Below are 15,867 nucleotides of genomic sequence, written 5' to 3'. Positions count from 1 at the left end.
CAATTGGTCGGCTTGTCTGTCAATAAGTGACGCGTCAGTTACGTCGCCTGCAAAGCACTATAGGCTCAGTGGCGCCGGCTCGTCACTTAAACACTACATGCTGTTGTTAGGCGCTGATCACGTGCTGCTTGTCCACCTTGAAACGCGATTCTTAATGTGAGTTTTTTTTTAATCTCCAAACCTGCTCAGTGTGTCTTCACTGTCAGCAGAAATCCCCCTCATGTGGTGTCCAATTGCAACGCAAACCGCGCAGTGAGACTCAGAGCTGTGTTTGTTTACCCCAGATGATGCTTTTTGTCATCGGGGTCACCTTCTCTGTGTGTGATGGCGGTGTTTTATAATCCGTGCTCGGCCGCTCAGAGCCACCTGCCTGAGCCTGACGCGGTGCCAAAAGATTCAGGTAGGACGAGCCGGCTCGCGGCGCTGTCCGCGGTGCTGAAACACCGGCTGGATTCACCGGCTGTAGTCGCTCTCCATGGTGCTGAAACCTCCACTCAGCAAAGCAGCTTTAATTTCTGTTTACTCCAGAAATATAAGCACTCTGTTGCCGTCCTTGTGAATACATTTATGGATCCCCCTCCTTTGCCGTTATTACTATCAGTTGATTTATATATTCATGTCCATGTGTGACTTATTTATTTCAGGGTTTGGACTTATATGTTGAGGTTTAAAGTCTTCCTATTCTAGATAGAAAGACTGATACACAGGAAAAGTCCTCTTTCATAGCTCAAAACAACTTTCTAGGTACTACCAGATATACGATGTCACAATTCTATTATATTTTTGTGATAAAGTTTAAAGATTTCAGATTTGATTTTGTTGTCTAAGCTCTGAATGTAGTCGCTAACATAAACCCAGTTAGGAGCGTGGTAGAGTTAGCATCATATCACTAAGATGTTCCACAGTTAGCGAGCCTGAAACCTGATTCCTTCATATTAAAACGTTTGCCATAGTACTGTCATATCTCTAAAGTAGTAACAGCAACTTTTAGTTACTAATAATAACATTTGTACTTATTAACAAACATTAGCATTAACTGTGTGGTTAGCATTAGTAAGCTATCTGTCTAGCATGGTAGCTAATGGTAAAAATAAGCTTGTCACCAGGTTCAAACTAGATAGAAAATTTGTCAGTCGTAATGTTTTTGATAAGTTCCTCAATTTTGCGGTTGTAAAACATAAGATTGAGCAACATTTTGATCTCTTCAGCTCCTTTAACCTCCGTCACAGAGCGAGAGGACACGGCGAAGAGGCAGAACTTAATTGGTCCTCCTGTGTACATTCTGAGCACTGATTGGTGCTTTGTGGGTAGAAATGTGAAGGTAAAGATCTGACAGGACAACTGCTGTGTTCACCTGTGGTGGGATGGGAAACTAGTTATAGGATTACTTTGGAGAAATAATGCATAAGTCCAAATAAACCCACATCAAATGTTGATAACTTGTCAAAGAAAACTGCTGTGTGAATAACTCAATTTCAAAAAAAGTCAAATAGAAACTTGCCATGCTTGTTTTTTGTTTTTTAGTATTTTTCCCCGTCAGTAACCTCCAAGCATTATACTTAATACTTAATAACACATTTGTGTTCTCTCCACCCAAATATGTGTCTCAGCTGTTGCACGCTAGCTCGTGCCGTACAGTAACGGTGCAGGAGGTAAAACACTGGTTGAGGTGTACATGAATATAACATGAGGTTGATTTATTGACCGGTGGTCCTGTCTCTGTGTTTGTTGGTGCAGAGAGCTCCAGCGTAATCTGAAATCAATACAAACAGTGATGTATAGTCCCTATTCATCAACCTGAGAGTGCGGCCGGGGATACTGCATAGAAGAAGAGCTTTGTCAGATATAAAGACTTTTGAATACAGGCCTGTGCAGTGATTATTGCAGGACGAAGACGTGATAATAAATCATCTGTGCCATCGTTTAATTGGTGCGGTTTTTAGGTGTTTTTTTTTTTTTTTATCATGCTCTACCCATTTAATATACTCTATATATACTTACATATACTCTATCTATATAGCTCTATTATCCTAGTCCTGAGTAGTACTCTTCTTTAATGTCAACCCAAGCTTTGGCATCTATCCAGCTGTGTGGCCTTAATGAGTGAGTCTGGTGGAGGTGACATTTACATCACGCTGTGTGGATGAGAACTAGAGCCCACTGGGATGAAGAGCTCATCCACTGACTCAGCCTCGCTGCAGGGCCACCACACGGCCCCGCGCTGCCACTTCAAAACTTCATCCTCGGCTGCTACTCCCTCCTCACACAGCACTCCTCTGTCACACAAGACTATCTTAGTAACGGGCAACATTAGGATGCTTTTACACCAAATCACTTTCTAAGAGTGTTATTTTATCTCATTACTGCCACACATTTTCTTTTATATTGTATCACTGATTAATGCTTCCTTGTAATGTTTGAGATGTCGGGTTCATTACACTCATTGTTAGTCTCTCTGGATAAAAGTGCTAGTTAAACACCTCAGTTGTTGGCGCTGTGGTCTCAACACCTTCTTTCTTGTTTCTAACACTTGGGGTTCACTGCTGAAGGATACCGCCAGGTATCGAATGAGTGACTTTTTAGTTACAGACACTCTCGGATACCCCATGCCAGAAACTACTGTGTATTGTTATAGTGAGCCAATGATGGAAGCAGTATTCACGTCCTTTGGTTAAGTAAAAGTACAGATGTATTATCAGCAAAATGTACTCGAAGTATCAAAAGTATTCGTTCTGTGGAAAAACGACCCCTGTGAGTTTTATATGATATATGATTAGGTTGTCAGTGCGTATGTAGCATTTTACTGTTGCAGCTGGTTGAGGTGAAGCTAGTTTTAACTACCTTATATACAGTTTGGTAGTTTAATCCAGTGATTCCCAACCTAGAGGTCGCAAGATACATTTGAGGGGTCAGAAAGAAGAAAACGTTGCTGCTATACAAATTTGTATTTTTTTGTTCTCTTTCTTTTTTTTGCGAAATATTGGATCATTTTACGTCTTTCGGCCTTGAACCATCTGAGAGGATTAGAGGGGAGTCTCTCTTCTGTGGACCTGCTGACAACTCATAGACATAGGCTCCAACTAGACACTGCCTTTTTGTAAAGAGTCACGAGCCGAAAAGGTTAGAAACCATTGGTTTAATCTTTAACAATATATTGTATTTTATAAGCTTATCATATGTTTTTTTTTTTTTATGTAAATTATTGACTTGAACTGTTGGTAACTAGTAACTAGTAAGTACAGCTGTCAGATAAATGAAGTGGAGTAAAAAGTTTGATATTTTCCTCAAAAGTGAGGTGAAGTATAAAGTAGCATCAAAATGGAAATACATCAAAATTCAAAAGTTCATGCGTTCTAGGACATATGTGTAACAGGGTTTGTACTCTGTGATTCCTTCCTATCTTGCCATATATCCAGTAGTGAAGGCTTAGAGGCTCACAGGCCCTATAATGCATTTCACAGTGCTAAATTGGTCTTATCATTGGAAATGGTGCACTCTGCAAGCAAGATAGCTAGCTGTTGTGCTAATAACGTGTAGCTCATTTGTAGTGTGCTGGGTCTGAGCCGACCAGGGCGAGCCAACTGTGTGTCTGACCAGTGTGTGTGTGTGTATATATATATATATATATATTTCAGTTGGCAGCACAGAAATAAACACAGGCCTCCCGTCCTTCATTCTCCACCCAACACAAGACAATGCATATGGATGGATTACAGTCAACGTCATGATTTTCTCTGTGCTCTAGCAACAAATTAGCACCAATGGAGGCAGTGAATTATAATATTATCACATCAGATTGCTTAGTTTAAACTTCCAATCATATAATGGGTTACTGATCAGTGTTTATTCTGCATACGAGGACTCCAGATGGAGGAATTAATCCCCCTCAAACAGACATTGCATTTAAAACAACTCATTATCGCCTTTGTTTGGAATGAGCTTGACTTACTCTCCATTGCGGGCTAAATCCTTCTCTGTCAATACATTTGATAGTGATCGTAGTCTGATCTCTCTGATGATGATTCCCGGCTGGTGAGACAACTCATTACAATCTAATCAAACATGTATTTTTTTCTTTTTTTCAGTCTGCAAGCCCACAAGCCCATGTTATTTGCATCTACTCTGGGTATTGGGGTTCATTTGTGATAGGGAGGTTCCACTGACATCTTATCTGCTGACTTTCACAGTTCAGTGGGAATTTGTGGAGTTTAATGTCCAATATTGTGAAGCCTTTCACCCTCATTCGGTCCAGTCCAACTGTATGTAAAGCCTTTTGGTTCCTCTGCTTCCCCCAACGGCTGTATTTTAAAACAAAAACTACAGGAAGTCTCACATTTAAACCTCATTAATTAGATATCTTCTCCAGTGGCATTTAAACCAGTGAAAGGACAGAAAAAAAAGCAGAAGTGGATCTTTACTTTCACCATCAAAGCTTCGTCCCTGTGGTGTGATTTTGTTTTTCTCCACAGACCCCATTATGAGAGTAAACATCTCTGTTTCTTCTGTCTCTGTCTGGTACGATCAGCTCACTCATAATGAGACTCAGGAGATATCTGGCTGGAAGTACTAAGATTCAGACCTCTTACACACAGAGAGGTGAATGTGTTTTTGTGTGTGTGTGTGTGTGTGTGTGTGTGTGTGTGTGTGTGTGTGTGTGTGTGTGTGTGTGTGTGTGTGTGTGTGTGTGTGTGCTTTGAGTCACGTATCCCCACAGTTCTATTTTTTTTTTTTACACTCTCCCAACTCATCTCACTTATTCTGCGGTCTAATGGCTTTGCGCCTGCACTTTGCATTAAGAAGGATGAGAAAAAAAAAAGGATAAATCCACCGCAGCACATTAATGCACACACACCCTTTCTCCTTTTTGCTTTATCTCTCTGTCAAACACACACACACACACACACACACACATGCATGCACAGACAAAAAGAGGTTATTTTCCTGGATATGGATTATGAGACAGTCGAGCCCTGAAATGCCTTTTTAATAAGATGGCCAATATCAGATTTGGCTTTCACGATAGCACAAATAATAATGATGAAGAACAGAGAAAGGAAAGGAGTAAATATACTGTATCTGCTTTTATATCCTTTCTCACTGTCAGCAGATATAGAGGTTATTTTGGGGTATAATAGGGCTTTGAATAAGTCATGGGAATAATTTTCTTTCCTCACTTGGCAGATCACTTTCTTATTTTATATTGTCCTGTGCTCCTAATTTTAATGCTTTCTATATTGCTCTCAAAAGATAGCATAGCGATGTCTCTATTCTTACAGTGCTAGTACATCAAATTAAGATAATATTGTCCTTTTTTTAACACCATACACAGTAGTATGTATGTAGCATTAGTACAAAAATATATGATTTAATTTTAATTGCCACAACCAATACTATTCTAACACATATATGCCGTATTTACTTTTTCTTCCCTCTCCAACAACCCAGTTTGTTTTTCATGAACTTTAAGCACTTTGCTACACAGGCTGAGTCATTGTTTTCTGTCGGATCTAATCACTTGAGTTTGCATTGGTTCTTGTGCACCATTGGCTATAAGTGCATTGTGACATAACAGTATGACTGCTGTGTGAGAAACATACCGTTGTGTAATTGTTAAACACCATGGTATCCTACTGACATCAACAGCATTGTCATTGTGAGCATGTTAGCAGGCTGACATTAGCATTTAGCTCAAAGCACCGCTGTGCCTAAGTACAGCCTCAATATAGTTAATAAGATGACGGTTGAAACAATAAACAATAGCCACAATCATATGTCGTTTACTATCTGAAATGGCGCCTTTGTTTTTTGTTTTTGTTGCTTCCTGAACGCAGTGGTTCATTTACTCAAGTACTGGACTTAAGTACAAATTCAAGGTACTTTATCTGAGTATTTCCATTTTATGTTACTTTATACTTCCACTCCAGTACATCTTAGGGACAGACATTCCCTACAAGTGGACATCAAAGTGGTTTACTGAATTAAGTGAAGAGTTCATGTAAGCAGCTTAATCCAACAATCAGGTGACTGCATGCATATAAAGGTAGCCGCTGTCTGTCTTCTATTCCCAGTGAATTGGTCTTAATTAGTTTTGAATAATGAGCCTCTACTTGTCTAATACTATCTGATTACAGAAACAATGTTTGCCAGGTTTTGCCTTAATTTGCGTTGATTAGTAAATAGTAAGTGAGTAATCAATAATGGCACTTGAAGGATAGAGTCATCAGTCTACACACTCGATTCAGGGTGGCAACTGGATATCTGTGTGTGTGTGTGTGTGTGTGTGTGTGTGTGTGAGAGAGAGAGTCAGCATCTCCTTTCAAAGAAAAAAATACGGCTGAATGAGGGCCGAGGGAATAACTGGCGCAGAGTCTTGTCCAATCAGAAAACAGCAAATTGAATTGTCTCCAGTCAACAATAACAGCATTGAGCCTTCATTTGATTACTGTCACAATCTAAATCTTCAGTGACAAGCCCCTTTGACCCCCAGCTCTGTTTCCTCATCTAACTAATTTCTCCTTCATCAGCAAATCCTCAAACACTTCAGGTTGATCAAACATGACACGCTCGCATGTGCACAGTTTTCCCTAGTGATGAATTATGCAGCCAGCGGGGTGTAAAACGGCTGTATGGTTTATTTATCATCAGGAAGCTTTTTCTAAGCAAATCAGGTACACATTAGGGGGGATTGGGGGAGGGGGGTGTACATGGCTAAGTTGGCATCCTCATGCGAAGCCCAATGGCAGCGAGCAAAAGGTGGTCACATGATTAGATGGAGCTGGAGTTGATCTTAATGTGTTTGCGTCAAAGTTGTGTGTGTATCTATAATGTATAGCAAAGTACAAAAATAGGTTTGTAATGATCGCAGCATTTTAAGACCATTACATTAAACGAGTAAAATGTCACGAAATGCAGGAAAAAAAGAGAAAAAGACTTTATATAATTAAAAATATGGCCGAAGAATTCCTTATTTCCCCTCTGCTTCCTCTTTAAATCTGTCGAGCTGTGATTAAACATGCACAGAGGGAGGGAAAGCAACATGAGATAATCCTGTACCACCACACTGAAGGGATTTGCAAAATAATGGTAGCTTGAATAAAATGTGTCCCCTCCGAAGGCTACCACAACAAAACTAACAACATTTCTGCACTCTTCCCTATCTGTTGTCACGCCTCTTGGAACCTGTCTTTTGCAGAAATGGAGAAACAAATGCTCGGTAAATGGAGGAAAAGCTGTAGATAACTCAGAAAAAGGCTATTCATCAATACCTAGGTGGCATCTTATGTCTCACTGTTGACGTCTGCAACTCTCCAACTGGTGCTGCACTCCTCTTTGTGTTGCCTGCTGCTGTTCTGGCAGCTAGCTGACGATAACAGATGGTGGGCATTAATAACTTCATCTCAGCGTAAAATGAATTCATATCCGGCCTCTTCACCAGGCATTTACACCGCGGGGAGAGGCAGGCAACAGAGGACGAGGACGGGGACGGGGACGCAGTCACCAAAATGCTTCTTCACTGGGATTTTTCAGCAGAGCTCCTCCTCCTTATTCATCCCTCTGCCACGTGCACATAGCTGTACACAAGTGCACACGCACAAACACACAAGCACAGGCCTTAAGAGCTGCGCTGCATTCCACTTTTATGGGTCAGAAAACCGGAGCGCTGATTTAGTCATTATTTATGACCGGACGCAGTATTTCTATGATTAGGGAGGACAGCACTGTGAGGCAAATAACTCCTTCTGGTAAACAACAAGCGTATTATTTACATGAAACCACGTCTGATGTCGGACATCAAACTCATCTTAACATGGGAGTCGACTGTTATATGATGCAATTTGTGTGAACTTATTGTGGTATTTGCAAAAAAATCCTCTTAAGGAGTCAAGTCTTCTTTGCAAAATTGTTGTTTGGGCCGAAAGTGAACCAGGCGTGTTTACTTCTGCAGGTTTGGTTTCGATCTTTAGATGTGGCCCTTATGTGTATTGATGTGTTTTTCTTAAACTTAAAAAATTGATATAGCAGTCTGTTTCATGTGATTTGACACGGAGTACTTCTCTAAGTTAGAGCATATCGCAGTGAATCAAAGCTGATCTGTCGAGCTTATTGAGCTCTGGGGAACCACAAGTAGACTTCTTATAGTTTTTTCACATGTGACAGTCCTTAAATGTCGAAAATAACCTTTGAAATGAATGGTAGCGGCTCACTTGCATATGGAAATTTGCATTTTATTATGGGATTGTTAACATCAGTCAGTATTTCACAGCTCTATCTGAGGTCTGAGTTGAGTTGAAGTGCTGCCGGTGCACCACTAGAGGCTGTCCTGTTCCTGTCTCAGAGTGAGGTGAATCATTTCCAAGGTGCCAGTGAGAAGGCTGAAACATATCGTTCTGGAAGCAGGGTCTGCGGGGACTGAAGGCCAGTCATACAAAGTGAGGTTAAATCAATGATACAGGGGATGAGGGATGATGAAAGGAAAGTACAGACGCGGAGGGACGGAGGGAGGAAGGGACAGCGACAGACAAGATAAAGCATTTGCCTTAAAGGCAAAAGGGGCCAGCAGAGGAAGACACTTGATCAAAACCAGAGGCAGATAATTGAATAGCGTATTATATAATAAAAGATGAATAGTGTATCTGAAAGACAATAATGAGCGGATGTGACCCAGCCCGCTCAGACTGGAGGATCACAGAGGAGGCCTGATCGGCACAACGGGATGGAAGGAAGTACGTCACCTGACTCTCTGCCATCGTGGTCACCGAGTCAAATAGAGGAAGTCGTAGAAACACTGGCAGGGTTTAAGGTTTTGGAGATACATTTAATGATTTCGTAAAGTCATAGTTAGCAATTAGCATTAGCAGCGTGCGTTGTGAGTGGGTCAAAGACACTTAACGTCTCAGCAGACGTAAAGTAATCGATCATTAAAGGAGCAGAGATACAAAATGTTCAAGAGTACATCAAGTCCTCATGCAGTAGAATCTATTTAACACTTCAAGATAGATTTTAGCACCTGTTTCAGAGCCATATCAGCTGTGTGTGAACAAACTACGCTCTGTTCAACACATCTGCTAAAATGTATGTCACTAAAGAACAAGAATATAGCAGCAGTAGAAAATTAGCATTTTGCACTCGCAGCCAATAGATGTTTTGACTAAGCGTGGGAGGTAGAATTACATTACCAGCACAATAATCCACCTGCCTCCTTGTAATATATTTCACCTGAAGACATAATGTGCGTCTCCATGTGATTGAGTAAAATTTAGAGCTGCACTCAGCTGACGCGTGCTTTCAGCCCTCTCAAAATTCTCCATTTAGAGGGAGCCTACATGAGGGGAGGTGTGAGGATTATAGCTGAACTCTGGGCGGCTGTGGTTCAGTCGGTCCACTAATTGTGGCGTCGACAGTTCGATCCCCGACTCCTCTGGTCCTTGAACAAGACTCGGTCTTGATGGTGTGGCCAGTACTTGCTTACTCGCAGACATCGGGAATAAGAGGTGATCTGTAAAGCACTTTGGGTAAAAGTGCTAAATACATAAAGCTAGTTTTCTCCAGCAAAACATAATGGATGCTGTTGATGAAATGCCACACAAAAAGAAGTTCTTCATCTTCTCCACGGTTTCAGATGAACTGATGTCATGTCTTTAACTTACTTAAGTTACAGCCCTGCTGGGAAATGTAGGAAACCACTAATAGAATGTCATGTAGAGCTGAAACCATTGGTCAGTTAATTGATTATTCACTGACAGAAAATTAAGCATTTTTCAGGCCAACCGTTCTCTCTTTCAGCTTCTGAAATGTGCGGATTTGCTGCTTTTCTTTGTCATATATGACAGTAAACTGGACAGCTGGTTGGATAAAAGGAGGACTTTGAAGATGCTACCTTCAGAAAAAAATGGACAGAATAATGGACAATTAAAACAATTGTTAGTTGCTGCCCCATTTAGAGGTAAATGTGGCAGGTTTATGGACAGTCGGCACAGTAAAATACTACGACTGTATACCATAGGCCCATAATGCAACAGAAAGGCTCAGGTAATGTCATCTTTTCAGCCCAGGCTAACCAGACCACTCATCTGTCTGGACGTCTTCCTGCAACATGACTCCTTAACTGCTGATTCTAGCTCACTGTGTTGCCTGGAGTCTGTGGAGATGGTGACAAAATGGTGACAGTAATAGGATAAATGCTAGATCCTAGATTTTTCTTAATGAGATAATGATGTTTATATGTGCATTCATTTCAGCACATAAACAGAAGAATCCACAGAGCTTCCTTTCAGGTAATGACGAGTGACAGCAGGTACACACATCAATCCACACCTGAACAAAGCGCGTCGTGGTGCTGTTATTTCAGCACTTTTCCGGGAAAACACTTTTTTGTTGTCTCTTCCAAACTTTGCTTTTTCAGGTGGATCCAATCTGCCAGGTGTCTCTGGCTGAAACGCTTTTAACCGCCACATCCTTAAACGCTGAAATCTCAGGGGTGCTCCGACATGTTGTGTTTTTTCGATGTAGAAACGGAGAAAAGGCTGCAGTTTACCTCTGCAGTTCAGAGGTGGGTTAGGAATAGGAATCGGCGTGTCTCTGTTTGCCAGCTTCCTCGGTGTTGAACATGGCAGTTCTGTATTCATCTGTGATGGAGAGGAGTGTGATTGTGCATTATTAATGTGGGGCGTCTGAAGAAACAAAATGTTGAGATCATGTACAGACGGGAAAGGATTTTGAGTGTCGCTGCTGAGTGCTTGTGGAACATGTGAGCGGGAAAATACTGGATGTCTATAGTTGTGTACTGCAGGATTTTCTTTTCACATTTCTTGCTTTGAAATGGATTTGTTGTAATTCTCTCTTCATCTTTCTCTATTTTTGTATTTGTTCATTGATTAAAAAGGGCTATTTCCATCAGCCTCCCCAGTCTGTGATGCTATTTTAAAGCCTAATTATTCCTCTCCACCTTTCCTTTCTCTTTTGTTGCCTTAACAGAAACATATTTTAGCAATTACACATCATAAACATCTAAATTAGACTCATCTGCCTCTCCTAATTTGGTGCCCTTGGTGATTTTGATATGTTTGTGATTACACTTGTGCTTGTATGGTTGTTTGTGAGTACATAAATAACAGCCAACGCCCAGACCTAAGTTTCCACTTGAGCTCAGACATAATACTGCAATCATTCAATTAGATTGTACAGACGCGTCTCTTCTTCTGCTCTTGTTAAAATGATACTCAACTTCAGAAATAAGGCTCATGTAATAGCTCTTACTGACCTATAGTGTGTGTTAACAAGACCCTGTGTTGGCCAGACTATATTTATCCTTTGATCCAAGTCGGGGGTTGTTTCCAGAACTCTTCACAAACTGGAATTGCCTTTCTTTTCTTTTCCACTGACCTGTTGAGAGCTCCTGAATAGAACCAAGCCCCCGATCATCACCGCCACCCCTTCCTTCCTCCTCCGATCTATTTCCTTTTTTTTTCTCTCTCATTGCTCGCCTTTTTGACCCGGTGTCCTGTTGAATGGCGTCGGCCCACTGAAGCGTAACATTACATCGGCAACCTTGTCTCTTGTCCCCGACACAGGCTGCAGGTCGCGGCTGTGTGGACCGAGCTCACACGTCTGTGTATCTCAGCTGAATGTCTATGCTTAAAGCTTGTTATGCTGGTTGAAGTGAGGCTTGGCTGCTACATTTCAGTTTACCAGCAGGTACTTTGGCAGACGCCCAGCCGTCACCTGGAGGTCTTATTCTGTTAAAGGATCGAAATGTATCTGTAGTGTTGCCAACAGGCAGAGGAGTTACTGTAGTTACTTTAGATGCCAAAGAGCAAAGAACCCTGAAATAGCTTTGATTTATTGCTTGATTCTGCAGCACATGTGATGCCAACATTCAGCTCTTTATGTAGCAAGGTGAGGTGTAAGAGGGTGTCAACATCCAACTTTTCATTTCATTTCAATTTCCTTTGTTTAACCAAGTTAAAGTGTCATTTTCAAGAGAGATCTGGTCAAGAGGGCAGCAGGAAAACAATGAAACAATGAAACTGACTTCCCCACAGGTAATCAGCTCTGAGAAGTTCATGTGCTTTGGTTCATTGTTCCAAGAGGAAGGAGCATTTCGACACATAACCAGTATGACACTTTTGATTTTAGAGACTGATTGACTGATTTTTTTTTTTTTTACCATGACCTCTGTCTCAAACCTTGAGATGTAAAGATGATTAAACATACTTGCACCTTAACTGTACTCAAACTATAATCTATCCTTACCCTAACCACACCTTAACCATAGTTTTTTGGGGAGCCGTAAACATGTTTCCGTAACCTTACCCAAATACAAACAAAGACATTAGGATTTAACGTTTGAAAAACTTTGTCATCGAACATGAAACTTTATCCACTTCCCTGATATCAGCGTTCTGCCTGGCAAGTGGGTCGGTCTGCGTCATCTGTCCAATTTTTTGTAAAAAAAAAAATCGCCTGCAGGAAATCATATCTAACAGATGATAGAACCAAATGCTAATCCCCGAGTCCTGGCACAGTACAGTAAGAGGGAAGCACATTCAGTTCTCAGCTGTTTGGATGAATGTTTGAATGTTCTCTTTTGTTTGCATGCTGTTGCCTCACACAGGCCAAAATTTAGAAAGTCACACACCATATACATATAGCCAATTCATGTGTCTGGAGCATATTAAACAAATATTAAATAGCAAAATAGCTGAATGTAACTTGTAAACATTTATGTACATTTATTATATGTGGCCATTGGACGGTTTTAAATCTTCCAACATGCTGCTCGGTGGTTTGATAATGAGCGATTTGAGAAAAAATGTTCATGGCAAAGCATTGAGTTAGTTGGATTTCTATTTGGCTAACAAAGACGTTCATCAGGCCAGATCTAAATGGAAAGTGGATAAAATGCGTCTGACTTAGTGTGAATAAGGCCTTAATTTCCCATAGGTATACATGTGATGTCAGTGGATTTTACTTTCAAGTTCCCTGCAGAGGACGTCTTAGCTGTGATGAAGCAGGTGGATGCGGCTTATAACTGCAGTACACATCCACCTTCTCTGGCAAAACAATGATGTTGTATTTTTTTCACATTTGCCCCAGTCATAGATCAAGATCTCATCAAAAATTGATTTTTTGTTTCCCCATGTTTCATCTCTCTGGATGTTCACCACCTTTGATCCAGCTGTTAATACAACAACCTTATGACAAGTTATTTGCTTCTCTCAGATCGGCTTCACATCTGGACTCACTCCAACCCACACCTGCTCATGCCTGCACATACACATGGCATGTAGAGAGCAAGGACACGCATTATGAGTCGCAACTCGTAACAAATGACCTCAGCTCTTTTTATTTGTTTTGAATCCATACAGCTATTATGGGGAATTGTGAGGCCGCGACAAATGCACCTCCCTGTATGTGTGTGAAGAATTGCTCTCTGATATGAACCGAAAGGGAATGGAAAAAATGTTCGTTTTTATTTTCGAACCGAGATTATTGCTTTTCTGTGGCTGCGGAGATGTACGTGCTTAGAGCGGAGCTGCCTGGAGAAAGAACATTAGCCGAACAATAGGAATAGAAAATAGTTGGATAGAATGGGAGACAGTATAGTGAGATGAGTTCATTTTCTGAAAATGACTCCTGAATGCTGTTTGTGAATAGACTGAAAAGCAGAAGTTCTGATGTAGGTTCATTGACAGTCTGGTGTATGTGAAATGCATCAGAGGGACTGCAATATTTAAAGTGTCTCGCAGTAAAACATATCTACATGTAACGGAAGGACTCTCTATAAAAAAACATAAGCTCTCTGCTACACTGCAAAATAAACAAATGAAAAAAATCTGCCCGTGCCAGAAATAATAATATTTCTCCTCAGTTTCTCCTTAAATGAATGTTAGTATCTTAAAAGAAGACAGTATCAGGCAAACAGCTGCAAAAGAATAAAAAAGAAACACTTTTTTTTGGAACAAGTTGATTTCTACTTGTTTGTTAAAACAATAAGTCTTTTAAAACTCAATAAAGGACAAACAGTCGATCAGATGGAGATTTTTGCAGTGACTACAGACCATTGTTCAAACCATTATTAGTATTAGCAGTATTTTCCAGCTTCCAGGAAGATTTCCAGTTGGCTGTAGCCTTGTAGAAATGACCAAATCTGAATTATTCTTTTTCAGTGTCCTTGTTAGCTTATTGTTTGTCTCCAGGGTTTATTCATTTCCGACTACACGGTTCACTAATACAATGCAGCAGCCAAAAACTCGTTGAATGTTGGAGTGTCCTTGAACGCACCATCAAGGAGAGTTGGCAGAATGGTTCCTTCTGGCAACTGCATTACCAGACGGCCATAACATAATCATGACAATGAAGAATAAAATTTTCATAGCATGCTGGATTGAATAGAAACCAATGACTGTCTCGAACGTTAGACATGAATATAAAAACTTATGCTCTGCTTTTGATAATGGTCGGCATTAATGCAAAGCATATCCTGAAATTGATCTAGGAATATGAGTAACATTACGGGGAAGAGGGTTGCTATTCTTCTGTGCTCCGAGGAGTAGTGCCTTGAAAAGGTCAAATTAGTTGGGAGATATTGCATTTAAATCCTTTGCCGTGGAGGATTTCAGGCCTACAAATGAGACAGTTATTAAGTGGTTATAGCATCCTGTCTGTGTGGTACCAGGGGCACCAGGGGATGAGGATTTGTAAATGAGCTTTGTGCAACTTGGGTCTGCAGGAGTTAGATCATTACTCTGCCGAGGCTCCCGTGTGATGGGCGTTCGGCTTGTGTCAGCACAAACGCAGCGTGAAACACACAGGGACTCAGAAGCTCCAACGTGTTCTCCGTCTTTCACATTTGAATTTGCTTTGAATCCGCGTTTGGCCTTGAGGATGCGGCTCCCTCGCCACCTCTGATCTGACAGGAAATAAAGCGCAGACAAGACGTTAATGACACTCTCCGAGTGCTGCAGTGTCTGAGCTCGCTGTGGTGGTAACTCCTCAGATGTGTCAATGTTTTTGCTGTCTGTCTTGTTGGGCAGGTTGGAGGAAAAAAACGCCCCACCGCCGCCCTCCTTCCCAGCGGATTTTTCTTCCCAAGGGCCACCAAGCTGAGTGTTCACTGGACCGTTCCTCCAAAGTGCCTCTGAGTCTTTCAAAAGTGTCACTTTCTCATGGTTTCCTATTCATTTCCCCCTCCTCTTCCCCTCTCTGTGGCTCTCTTCTCTCATTCCTGCCCCTCCCCACCTCTCACTGTGTCCTCTTTGCTCTCTCTCACTAAGCCCCTATCTTTATTTCTCCCCTCTCTCCCAGTCTCTAGTCAAACAGACAGGTTTTGGCCCTCCCCAGCGTTTCCTCCTGCGGTAGTTTGTCTTTTTTTGCTCCATCTGATCCATTAGTAATCCATTTCAGGGGCTGTCAGCCATATAGCAGCCGCAGAATGCAGCCTGCACGGTTTATCTGTCACTGTTTGTCAGCCTTGCACTGACCGGTGAAGGCCTTGGATGGAGCTGCAACAGTGGTTGGACACAGCCTGAATTATACACACTACTGATAAATACTGTAGCGTCTTGTATGTCGAACTAGAGAAGATTCAGAGGGTTTCTTTTGGGTGTGTGGAAAATATGCTGACGGAGCTCAAGCGACATGTTGACGTATTTCAGATTGTATTAATCATGACTCTAAGACGCTCACTTGCTGTAATCATGCTCACTTTAGTTTTGTGATTTTTAGTTCTTGTGTCTTAGTCTTATGTCTTCTTATTTTCTCTTTCTCTAGTATAAGTAACCTTCTCAGATAATCAGCAGCGAAGTGCTCAGTCAGGTTAACATCACTGCATGTTCTGAATTCAAATTGAACACACTCAGGTGTTTT

The 15,867-nt window shown here is 41.3% G+C and overlaps 1 protein-coding gene across 3 annotated transcripts in view; it reads left to right on the top strand.

Moving 5' to 3' along the window:
* LOC139304352 (A-type potassium channel modulatory protein DPP6-like) overlaps window positions 1-15,867 on the top strand; it is a 174,819-nt gene that overhangs the window by 55,021 nt on the left and 103,931 nt on the right. The window lies entirely within an intron of this gene.

The sequence above is a fragment of the Enoplosus armatus genome, chromosome 21 (genome assembly GCF_043641665.1).
Source record: "Enoplosus armatus isolate fEnoArm2 chromosome 21, fEnoArm2.hap1, whole genome shotgun sequence".
Classification (NCBI taxonomy): domain Eukaryota; kingdom Metazoa; phylum Chordata; class Actinopteri; order Centrarchiformes; family Enoplosidae; genus Enoplosus; species Enoplosus armatus.
This window is presented reverse-complemented; position numbering and strand designations above follow the sequence as displayed.